Here is a 13,011-nt window from a genome sequence, read left to right on the forward strand (position 1 = left end):
GGGAGATACAGCGCTGTATGTGCCTTGCAAGTGTGGACGGTGAGTGAGTTACAGCGCTGTAAAGCCACTACCAGCGCTGCAACTCTCCAGTGTAGCCAAGGCCTCAGTCTCACACACACACTCTTTCTCACACTCTCTCTCTCTGGAAGCCTCGAGGGTCTGTTTTTTGCTCTTCCCAGTGCTGCCTTTCTTAGTACAGGAACCACCCACCCTCCCCACAGCAAGCCCTGGGCGGGACGGACGCAACCACACGCCCTGCTCGGATGACCACGACGGGAAAGCAGCAGCAACCCAGACTCCCAGCAGCGGCGCGCGGCAGGTGTGTGTAAAGGAAGGGGGACGAAGGCTCCTTCCTTCGCGCGTGCGCATTGACTCCCCGAGCCGATTCCGGTTCTTCCAGGGCCGACTGCTGAAGCCGGGAGTCCCCCGGCCGCGCCTGCGCACTACGCTCTCCCCTCAGGCAAGATGGTGGCGGGGAGACCAGTTCGGGAGGGGGAGTGAGGAGGGGTGGTCGCGTTGTGGGGGCGGCCGGTCACTGACGCCGGAGGGAAGCTTGGAGGGGCCGGGGCTGCCCGGCCCGTGCCGCGGGGATGAGGAGCCGGGACAGCGGGACAGGGGCCGGCCCCTGCCTGTGAGAAGGGGGAGTGTCTGGCGGCCCAGCGCCCTGTATGTGCGGCCGTGTCCGGCCCCGGCTGCCTCTTCCGCCCGCTGCCTGGGGCCGAGCTGGAGTCGGAGGAGTCGCCGCGGCGGCGGCGGCGGCGCAGCTGGGTGGGGAGAGAGCAGGCAGGTGAGTGAGAGAGCCGGGCCCCTCCCCGCATGGCACCGCCAGCCCCCAGCAACCCCCAGGGCAGCACCCCGGCGAGTCCCCGTCTCTTGGCAGCCCCCTCCTGCATGCTGCCCCCGTGGCACCCCCCTCCCCAGCCGGTAGAGCCCTGGTACCACCCCCTGGGTATAGCCCCCCCTGGGGCGCCCAGACCCCTTTACCCCAGTTTATGTGACCTGCTGAGCCGAGCTTCCCACGGATACTGACTCAGTATTTCAGGATTGCATTAAATAACCCTTTCCGATGGTGGGGGAATATCTATTAGTCTACTGACCAATACCTGTCCTGTGCGTTACCCCTTGGAAGGGAGAGGAACGGAAGGGTGGGTGGTGTTTTGGCAGAGGCACTAGACTGGAACTCGTATCGAGATCTGAGTTTAGTTCCCAGCTCCGCTGTTACAAATACGGCTGTAATATACAACTTTCATGTTGTAGTATAACAATATAAAAATTCCCAGATATCTGATCGTCAAAGGCCAGAATGTGTATGTAGTGAAGCCTGACAGCAATGTCTGTGAGAAGCCCAGCTCTTTTTAGCTTCTCTGGAAGGGGATGGAGGGGAGAGGGAATTAAATTTAAAAGTAAAGTCCCAGCCACCCCACCCTTGCTCCGGTTGCTAGAGAGGACCTTCCTCACTTATCCCCGACTCCAGAGCTTTCTGAAGGCTATGAAGGTTTCTTCTGCTGCTGCTTATGGGTCTGTGTAATGTAACTCTACCTTTTGACCACAGCCTCCGTTTTTGAGGTGTTCCTAGCCCTTCTTTCTGCTCATAGATTAAACAGGATATTTACATGACTCTAGTCTGTTTCACTTTCCAACTTCACTGGGTGACAAGGTGTTCTGATTAACAGCTCTAGAAGTTACCAGTGCCCTGTTAGCTTTCACAAAGGGCATCAGTGAAATTATGAATGGTGGTAGCAGCACCCTGAGGAAGGTGGGCCTGCTTCTGTTGACATTTGAAAAGCTTATCTTAGCAGTCATAAGGCTAAAAACCTTAAGACTTCTTGGGGGGAAAAAAAGAAATTCTGCAGAAACTGATAGTTTAGGCTCACTTCCACGAACTCCTGATTCTCAGGAAAAAAAAATGTTTGCCCCTGGTGGGGTAGTAGATTTTTCATGCCCTGCTTATATGGTGTTATATATTTGAAATAGTAGTTTTTTAACTGTAGTTCTTGTAGTGGTCCTGTTTTAATTATCTATGCTCTGATTTAAATGACAAAGGAATATTAATTTATTCTTTACCGTGGGCTTCATGAATTGTGGTATGAAAGCTTTCCTTTTTTTTTTTTTTTTTAAAGTGAGTTTGATGAAGTTGTTATGCCAAGTAGCTCTTGCCAGTCCTAGCAACACAGGAAATGTTAGTCAAGTTAAAGTGGAAGTCATACAATCCTTTACCTTACTTTTTTTGGGTGGACTTCTGTTTTCTTTGATGTCTCTTTCCCTCCCACTCTGTAAAAGGCTTCATCACACATGCAGCATGTTCAGCATGTGCAACTGAAAGCACATCTTCCTGATGGAAGGATAACTACTATGATCTGAGGCCTCAAGAAATATAGGGATATTGAGTTCCACAAAGAATATAAATGACTTACCTGGCAAAAGGCTAGCTATAATTAGTGGTATACTACACAAAAACATAACTGATAATTTTTTTTCAGATTTTATTTAATTCTGCCTCCCCTTGTGTTGGGATGATATGCATATGTAATTTTTTTTGTTCTTGTTTTTCTTGCAATATTTGTAGTGTAATACTGTATGTAATAGTAAGTTTAGTGTAAAAGTATATTAAACTACACGCTGAGCAAGAAAAAGAGGAATAGACAATACTACATGCTCAAATCTGAGATTTAATTTAGCTTTAGATACCTAAACTTTTGCATTTTTACATATTTGTTTTAATTGTAAAAATTGCATTTGCGGTTTCATTTTATTTAAAATATTCAACAGTAAAAACCATAAACAATGTGTTGGTTTTTTTTGCATTTCCCCTTATTGAAAGATACAGTAATCAAACTTGTAGTAGAAAATAAGTCTTGCTAAAAGAGAGCTCAGATATTTGAGAATAAAATGGACTGGTGGAAGAGTAAGTACACAACACAATTTTCAAGTGTTGGGTTTGGCTTGTATGCCTCATCTTTTAATAACTAACTTCTGTAAAGAATCTCCCCAAAGATGGTCATAGGCCCTAGTCCTTGCCAGAAACCAACAGATCAAAACACATTTGTGTCTAGTGAAAACCATTTAAAACAAGTTAAAAAAAAAAAAGTTCAAGAAATCACATTCTTTTTAACTCTATCTCATATGCTTGAATGATTTACCCTAACATTTCTGTTCTTCTAAAGAATCATACATGAAATTTTAGATGCATTCATTTAGGTCAGAGGAGCAATGCTATGCTGATAGCTGCTTATCCCAATGGGCGACTGCATTGTACTTTTATTGAAGTTTATGTATGCTTTTATTCAAGTAGAACTCATTGAGTTAATATTAGTTATTTCTTTTTATGTACTTGCAGATGCCCTTGGTGGGTTGTTTGCAAGATGTGCTTGCTCATATAATTCACCTTCAGATATTCCTTTCAGTGGTCCAACAATAACCAAAAATAAGTGGTCACTAGTATCTTGAATTGCTGTCTTTCTCCAGTTGGATCAGCATAAAACTTTTTAATACATGTTGAAATCATCAAGTTGAACAAACTTAGATGTGGTTCATTTGGTGTTGGCTAACAGACTGAAAATATATTGGTAACCTAAGTGAAAATGAGACACCCAAATTGGCTTATGCTAGTTAACTTTTTCTCTCTGTGTTAAACCATTTAGTGTACACATCTTGTAAAAATGAATAACTTTTCACAGAATTATTAAATGCTAGTTGTCAGAGCATTTTGCAGTACATTAAATATCAGATTGTTCTAAAAGTATGATGAATGACATTCTAATAGACTTAGGTTTAGCATAGAGTTCATCTTACACACACTTTAATTTTGAAAGTGTCCAATAGCCATACGGTAGTTCAGTAGTGTTATAGAATAGAAATCGCAAACTCCAAGGCCCTGTCCACACATCTGAAACCTTTATGGGAAAAAGTGGTAAATCTCAAATATTTTTTTACTCCAAACTAAGTCTGTTGCACAATGGGGACAAATTTTAGTCTTTTCCTTTTTACCTTAAGTATTCATATTTTAAGAATCTGAGTTTTAGTAGCCTGTATGATGATGAGGGAATGAATGAATGGGCCAAGGCTAGTTAGCTAATGGATTGATTACTAAAATGAACATCTGATTAGTTGGTAATTCCTCACATCATAATAGTGACACTGATACTTTGTTCTTAACAATAAAAAAAGCCTATCCTAGCAATATTTTGCAAATTTACGGGTTTTTGTCTTGTTAAACTCAGACTGTAATTATGAGTTTTATTGAAATAATATAAGGTGGGCTTGATAAAGGCGTGCAAATGTATGATAGTGATGTAACTATCAACCATACTATACTGCTGTAGAACCTTTTTGATCATATGTCAAACTATTTGAATTGTAGACTTGCATCTTGTTACAGAAGCTGGAAATATCTGTGCCTCTGTTACATGACTGGATAGGGTTTAGTTCTCGCTCCTTAACTTGAAAGTGAAGAGTATTTTCATTTTGGGCTGGACACTTCCTTAACTGAGTTGACAATTTTTGCCTCGCTAATTTGCATTTGTGGAAGCCATTCTTCTCTTGTTGAGGATAAATGTTTTCTGGCATCCAGAGAACTGTATTTAATGGACATGGTATTGTGGGGAGGCATATGGAAGGGAGAAGAGGCAGTTAGGAAGGATTTAAAATAAAAGGGGAGAGAAGTAGTTGACAGGACTATTTATGAGCACATTTGCCTGTAATACTTCTGATATTGAGCACTGGTTGCCAAGTCATAGTGCATTAGTTTAACTTGATGGAGGAATATTAGTAGACACTTCATAAGACTGTCCATTTTGGTGTCCTAACTGGAGGATTATTGCTTTATTTAATATTAGTTGTCTGTAGTGGGAACCAGAGGACTTGCAACTGGTAGTTGTATTTTAGGAAAGGGGAAGAGATGGGCTCTGCTTGGCCCATGCCAAAGCACAGTATATTTAAAAAAATAAAAAAATCTTGTCCTTTCAAACTAGTTTCGGAACAGTGGGCAGTAGTAGCAAAGGAATTGCACTAACTATGCTCTACTTGGAAAATATCAAATTTTAAAATTTGATCGTTGTATAATACATTTAAATGTACAGGCTGGGTATGTACAATTTCCTAGGAGCAGATTAATTCCTTAGAAACACATTTTTAATCATTAACAGCACTGTTAGACAATAACAGGAAACTAATGACATTACTAAGACTGGGTTCATAATTTAGTGCGAGGATTGAATCAGACTGATGCATAAAATAGTCTGATGGTGCTAATCCCCTGATCTGGAAAAAGGGGTAAACAGTGAAGTGGCAAAACTTGAAGATGATACAAAATTACTAAAGATAGTTAAGACCCAGGCAGACCGCGAAGACCTACAAAAGGATCTCTCAAAACTGGGTGACTGGGCAAGAAAATGGGAGATGAAATTTAATGTTGATAAATGCAAAGTAATGCACATTGGAAAGCACAATCCCAACTATACATATAAAATGATGAGGTCTAAACTAGCTGTTACCACTCAAGAAAGAGATCTTGGAGTCATAGTTCTCTGAAAACATCCACTCAATGTGCAGTGACAGTCAAAAAAGCGAACAGAATGCTGGGAATAATTAAGACGGGGATAGAAAATGGGACAGAAAATATCATGTTGCCTCTCCATAAATCTGTGGTATGCCCACATCTTGAATACTGTGTGCAGATGTGGTTGCCCCATCTCGAAAAAGATATATTGGAATTGGAAAAGGTTCAGAAAAGGGTAACAAAAATGATTAGGGGTATGGAACGGTTTCCATATAAGTAGAGATTAATAAGACTGAGACTTTTCAGTTTGGAAAAGAGATGGCTATGGGGAGATATGATTACGGTCTATACAATTATGACTGGTGTAGAGAAAGTTGTTGTTAGTAGCTACTGGTGTGTTGCTGTGCTCTTGATCGATGATGATAAGTCGCCTGCGTGCGTGTTCCCTCTGTGTGCTGCCCCGGCTCTGTGCAGATAGCTGACACAGCAAACTCCGAAAGAACCCCCAAAGACCACAGACTCTAGTAAGGTATGAAGGAACCCGAGCCAGGTTTATTGTCAAACGAAGCACAGTAATAGTTTCCTATAGACTCTACAGGACATACTACGAATATGTGCTCCTTGGCAATGGACACAGCTCAGTCAGTGGTGGGACTTTCCACTGCCCCCTAGGCTGGACAAAGATACACACTCCGGGACCTACTTTTATACAGTTACAGGACAGATTACTCATCCCTCCTGATGTATTGAGGTACAGCCTCTTGGCTCATTAGGATGCTGTCTCCCTTTTGATCATGTTGTTCCAGACATACAGATCTATCCATCATGCTGTCCTGTCTTTAAGATGCACCTGCCTGTTCCTTGTTATGTCTATGGAGTGTCCTTGTATCAGGCTGTCCAGGTGCCATCTTGGCACAAGTTCCTGTTGTTAGCCCTTATGTGTGAACGCACCTGCTTCTAACAACCCTCTTCTCACCAATTTCTGTGAGTGAGGCCTGCCTCTGGCTCACAGCACAGCTTTTGCTTAGCAGTGCCTGGAAGTACTTTGGTTCAGGCTTCAGGCCTCAGACTAGGCCTCTGACACAAGAGTTTATATTTCAGGGCCTCATCTTACTACAAAGGTAGATAAGGAAGTGTTGTTTACTACTTCTCATAACACAAGAACTAGGGGTCACCAAATGAAATTAATAGGCAGCAGGTTTAAAACAAATAAAAGGAAGTATTTCTTCACACAACACAGAGTCAACCTGTGGAACTCCTTGCCAGAGGATGTTGTGAAGGCCAAGACCATAACTGGGTTAAAAAAAGAACTAGATAAATTCATGGAGGATAGGTCCATCAATGGCTATTAGCCAGGATGGGCAGGGATTGCGTCCCTAGCCTCTGTTTGCCAGAAGTTGGAAATGAGCGACAGGGGATGGATCACTTGATGATTACCTGTTCTGTTCATTCCCTCTGGGGCACCTGGCACTGGCCACTGTCAGAAGACAGGATACTGGGCTAGGTGAACCTTTGCCATTCTTATGTTCTTATTCCCTAAATAAGGGATTGTCAAAGATATAAATTATTTAAACTGTTACAAAATATAGTAGAATTGTAAATAAAAGACTGCTGTGATGCCATTGCAGGCTAGTTATACAGGAATTAATTAATTAAGTGCATAGGGTATTAATTTACTTGGTCTGATAAACAGATATCTGTAATATATTTATAAATTACTTTTAATTGTTTGTGCACTTAATGTTAGTGATATTAATCATGTAGATCTGAACTTAGCTCTTTGTGGTGTGAAAATTGGTTTGTCCTTCTATTATTCAACAACTTGCAAGATAGGGAGAAATGGAAGAGAGATGAAACATATTTCACTAGTGTGTTATAAGAATGTAAAGAAATTTATGAATGCAGCAAACATAATTTAGGTGAGCTGACTCTCCTTTAACTTACTGATGCCAAAAATTCTCAGGTTCACATTGTCTCTTCCCCATTTTAAAGCCTTCATTGTTGAGACACCACATTACAGCCCCTATCATTTGAGTGAAAGACTGTGTAAGAATCAGTTTGGAATTAATCAATGCTATTCCCTAATCAATTACAGAGGTCACAGTTGAGTTGTATATAGATGTGATTCTTTCACTCTAGGGTTAATATGTTGCTAATTAGAGTTTTACACCTTTGTCAGCCTTAGCTCTGGTTCTCATGGAGTATGACCCAAGGGCTGCAAATTAAATTAAAATCTCCCAGTGATGGGCCACAAACTTACTTGGGGAATTGAATGCGACAGTACCTGAAAACATGCCTCTCTGCTGAAGTTTTGGCATTTTGATTCCAAATGTCCAATGAAGTCCGTAGGAGAGTCTTATCAAATGTTGTTTACTCAGTATTAGAAGAGGGGGAAAAATGTCTGAACTACTTAATTGAATGTAACCTTTTTCTATTTAAAGAATGTTCACAAGCAGATTGTGATTTTCATTAATTTTACTTAATCAAATTTGACTAGTCTTCATAATTTTTTTCACTTTATAGATGTCACAAATGGCTTTCTGTGAGCATTTGGTATGATATTGTCCTCACTTTCTAACTGGGTAATAGCTAATAGGGAAAGGACACAAACATGGACAAAGCAAATTAGTTTTAAAATTTGAATATTTGAGGACCAAGCTTTTGCAGTTTGTGCACAGCTTTATTGAATCCAGTTAAGTACTGACAGAAATTTGGACTTAATGTAATGGTTTAACTGGTTAGGCTGAAAGGCTTCAGTTGTTACTTGCAAAGGACTGACAAAATTGCCATGGCTTATTCATAGAATATGAGACTATTTGGGGAAATAAACAATTAAAAGAACACAGAGATCAAAGTAATCTGTGAATCAAGTTCAGATCAGGCAATATATGCTTGCCTTCAGAGAACTTCACGAATACTATAGAAGTAAGATTCAGGTTCCCCAGTGAAGGTGACAGATAATTTTGAACTTCAGTGGCATACCCAGATTTTTTTTTTCCAGTCAAAGGTTAAGGCTTTAAAGTGGTTTCAATTGACTTTATTGCAGCTGCCATCTTGGATTTCCTCTAATGGAAGAGTATCAAAGCAGATGCTTTAGAAGGTTTTAAAGCTTAATTTTTTAGTTTCATCCCTTCTTTCCCAATATATGATTTAATTTTTTTTAAATTAATCTTTTTCTGCATACACTGAGGCAGAAAGAAGGGTACATTTCTTCTCCTTCTTTCCTGCTATATTCCCACAGCTTGGAAGGGCCAAAATTGGAACTGTGTTGGTTGAGAGTGCATGTGGATCTTGCACAGAATTTCCACTGTGTACCAATATGCAGACATCTGTGTTATGCTGCCATTGCCCATCTGGTCCACTGTACAGGCTAAATTTGTACTGATCAAAATAAATACCTGACTTTTTTTTTAACTCACCTCAGTTTACCACCTCAGTGGCACTTGCACTCTGAAGATGCAGCTGAATCAGAAATAAATGTTTGGTGTTTGTTCTTTTGTTTTAAGGTTTTACTGGTCCTCATCTTGAAGCTGTCCTTAACAGTGGAGTTAAAGGCAAATACCAATGCTGTCAACCACTGGCAGCTGGTTAGTATTAAATAAGAGTAAAATGCTGTGTGGTTAATACCTAGATTTGTGCAGTGCAGTAACTTTTCTTCTGTGTTCTTCCTTCTCACCTGTGCTGTTAGCTTGGAAGATGCTCATTCCAGGGTCTGAAGCTTCAGAGCATTCAGCCAAGCTTCTACGTAATAGCTAGAAAGGGCCTAGGGAAGTGCTTGGCTTTCTCAACAGCACTCCTGTCTACTCCAGGGGGTAAATAGTATCCTTGCTGAAGTCAGCAGTTAGTCGACTGATAACGTTTGAATCAACAAAATACAGACTCTTCAGAGATCAGATCTTATGTCAGGTTACATCCAGATAAAGATCTGCACCTGGACTACCAGAGTCTCAGAAGTACAGGCCTCTCTTGAGCCTTACATCAAACACAGTTACCTTTTCAGTACACAGGTAAGTCTTTTTTTGTTTTGCAAAACATGGAATACTGTTACCAGCTTCAAAAGATTTATACATCTTATGTCTGTATTCTTGCATTCATTTAGACTATCACTGCAATGTTATATTAGTGCATGCAGTGCAATCTGTGAACTAAGAGGTCATATGATTTCCTGTAGTTAATATTAGACTAATAGGGTGTTTGAATTGGTATGGAATTAGGTCTTTTGACAAAAGGTTTAGATGCCAGCTCAAGTGATGGCCTACTAATTAAATGTCTGAATGTCATTGTTGGGACCTTGAGAACTGAACTTGATTCATGAAGCTTTTTCCAAAAAATGTTTCAAGTGCAAGAAATTGAAAAGAGTGAATTGAATGGGGAGAAAGAATCCTTGTCTACTTCTTTAACTAGTAGATTTGTGAACTGCTTTATTTGCATGAAAAAGTAGATTTCTGTACATGATTGTCTTTATACTGTTCCAAATCCATCTCTCAATTTTACAAGGGAACAAAATGTCCAGTTCTTTTCTCTAGCTCTGAACTGGTGCCCAGAATGATATAAAGGTACTAGAGGCCCATGTGAAACAAGCTACTATACATGCAGTAATAAAGATCAGAACCCAGTCAGAAATACAGCAGGATCTTCTAGCTTAATCTGCTGTATCATCTTTATAAATCTGTAGCCTCTAATTGCATCTGACAATTTAAAAAATGTCATTTTTCATTGTTTTCTTTATCTGACTTTTACTTATCTGCACCAAGAAAGAGCAGTCAAAGGTAACTTTAGAGGATGGATGACTTTTTAAAAGGCATATATAAATATTTATAATGCAGATTTAGGTAGCTTCTCTGGTAGAGGAGTGTGTTCTCATTATTGCTCTTTGATCTAGTGCCATTTGTATTGTTTGAATCTCTTCCAATAGACTAGAGTGACAAAGGTTTGTTTCTGGACTTGAGGTGGTTGGCCACCTAGCTAATTGAAGTTGAATTATCAATTTATTTTGTTTATACTTCTAAATCAGTGAACCATTTCTAAACATGCGTATTTAAGCACACCAGTCTGGCCCTTCAGGCAGTAATATACATTTGGATCTCTCTGAAATGTCAGGTTATTGTGTGGTCCAAGAGGAATTTTTTTTGAAGCCAGTTTTATGTGGAAAGGACAGCAGTTCATATAACAGCCTCTAAAAGAACTTCAGTCACAAGATAAGAGCACATACTGAGCTGTGGGGGTTTTATGTCAATAGTAAAACATCAATTATAGCAGATAAAATTAATATCAGTGTGGTGTAACCAGTAGTTAGAAAAATGATCAGCCAGGATCTTGGATGCCTCACTGACAGCGGTCAAACTAGGGCACAGTACAGACGACTCTAGTGGTGCTAAAAGACCACCTTATGGTCATGGACACAGCAAAATGTTCATGTTTAGGCTGCTGGACCTCTCTGCAGTCTTTGACACTGTGCTACTGACAAGGAGCCACTAACATACCTATACAACGTAGCAGGAGTAGATGGTCCAGAACTACATTGGCTGCAATTGTTTCTCTCTGGCAGAATTCAAAGAATGATGATGGGTAACTGCTCCTCCTTTCCGAAGTCCCATAAGAATCCATACCCTCTCTGTTTTCTCTTGAATATCTATGTGAGACCGCTTTGGGGAGAGTGAGACCTCATGGGCTCAGTTGCCAATACTATGCTGATGGCCCTCAACTATATATACATTCTCAACTTCTACAACCAGTGCCACTACTATGTAAGAATGCCTACAAGAAATTTAGCTCTTGGGTGAAGAACAGCTGGCTCAAGGTGAACCCAGGGAAGGCTAAAGTGATGTTGATCAGAAAAAGACAAATGCATAGATGAACTGGCAGAGATGTTCTCTCTACCTTTTATTGAAGGCATACAGCTCCCATTTGTCAAAGTGGCATTAGACTCCTCACTGGGTATGCATGACCAGGTTGCATCAGTTTTTAAAAATGCCTTTCCAACTCCAGCTTGCTAGGAAACTTCTTCCCTTCCTCCAGATGAGGATCTGGTCACAGTAATCCAGAATACTGAATTTAGCTTTTGTAACTTCTTTATTATTTCCATTATTTGTAGAAATAGAGGGGATTCTGGCAGTTAAAATGGTAGACACCTAGATTTTTTTCCTACAGGAAGAGATGGAAAAGATTGGGACCATTTACTTTAGAGAGGAGGAAACAAAGATATTCAAAACAATGAATGAATGGTCTAGCAAAGGCAGATTGGGTATATCTGTATATCTTTTTTCCTAAGGCTATGTCTACACTGCGCCCCTTACAACTGTATGGCTGTTATAAGGTGCGCTGGGTAGTTGCTCTTTATCGCTGGGAGAGAGCTCTCCTAGCAACAAAATAAAACCACCCCCAGTGAGGGACAGTAGCTTCATCTCTGGTAGTGCAGATCCCCCTGACAAAGTGCTGTCCACACTGCTGCTTTTTGTCGTTAAAACTTTTGTTGTTTGGGGGCAACAAAAGTTTTAATGACAAAAGTGCCAGTATAAACAAAGCCTAATACAGTGACAAGGAGACAATCAGTGACAGGGTAAAACAGCAAATCTAGTCAAAAGAAATACTCCCATTCTCTCCTCCTTCCCTTCCCTTCCCTCCCCTCCCCAGCAACATAAAGTTAATCTGGCACTCTGCCCCAAGCAGGGCCAGGGAATGCAATCCAAGATTCTAGGACACTATGACATGGAGTCCTTGTGGGTTCTTCCCCCATGTCATTGTACTGCCACCCTTCATTTGGAGTGAGTGGTGGCAGCTTCCTGCCATTTTGTGTGTGTGTGTGTGTGGAGGGAGAGAGTGAGAATTTCTAGTATAGTGGCTCTTGGAGCTAAATCTCCTCTGGGATACTGGGGCAGTCACACCTACAAACTAAGTCTGTAGGGAGCCTCAAAACAATAGAGCTTGTCTACACAGGGGGTTTTGTTAGCATTAATTCAAGCAAGTGTGAATTGAAAATGCCTGTGTACACACAGTGCAAACCCTTAAAGCACACTGACTCTCTTTGCTGCAAATTCTGCTCTATGCTTTCAGAGTGGAGTAAGTTCACTGCAAATGTAGTTAGTGCAGATTGTTGTTCATGTGCCCACAATACTTTTGCACATTGCTTGGCAGTCCTTCCACTGCTATCCACACTGCTGTGCGGGTATCTGTGACCGACCTGTCTGTTTACCTGTGCCCTCTGCTGCTCAGGGATCAAGTTGATTGGATGTCTCCTCCACTCTTTAAAAACTGGTGAGATGCCAGGTTCGGCCCATTTGCTCCTGGATTTCAGTATATCAGCATTACAGCAATATTTGTGCAGCCGCAAGGAGCTGGGGCAAGTTTTTGTTTTGTTTTGTTTGTTTGTTTTTTGATCTTGCAATCTGGTGAGAAATGACAGTACAGCAAACTTTTGCAACCAAACACCACCATAAGAATCTTTTTGAAAACAACACTAAACAGATGGCCAAGCAGGGTCGCAGCCAGGATGTTAAGCAGTACAATATAAAGAT

General features: G+C 40.9%; 1 protein-coding gene across 1 annotated transcript in view; it reads left to right on the top strand.

Moving 5' to 3' along the window:
- Positions 1 to 535: 535 nt before the first annotated feature.
- APC (APC regulator of WNT signaling pathway) overlaps positions 536 to 13,011 on the top strand; it is a 192,579-nt gene continuing 180,103 nt past the window's right edge. The window contains exon 1 of the mRNA XM_045020885.1: positions 536 to 787. The gene's annotated coding sequence lies outside the window, so the exon portion shown is untranslated. The remainder of the gene's footprint in view (positions 788 to 13,011) is intronic.

Source organism: Mauremys mutica, chromosome 6 (genome assembly GCF_020497125.1).
Source record: "Mauremys mutica isolate MM-2020 ecotype Southern chromosome 6, ASM2049712v1, whole genome shotgun sequence".
NCBI classification, from domain to species: Eukaryota; Metazoa; Chordata; order Testudines; family Geoemydidae; genus Mauremys; species Mauremys mutica.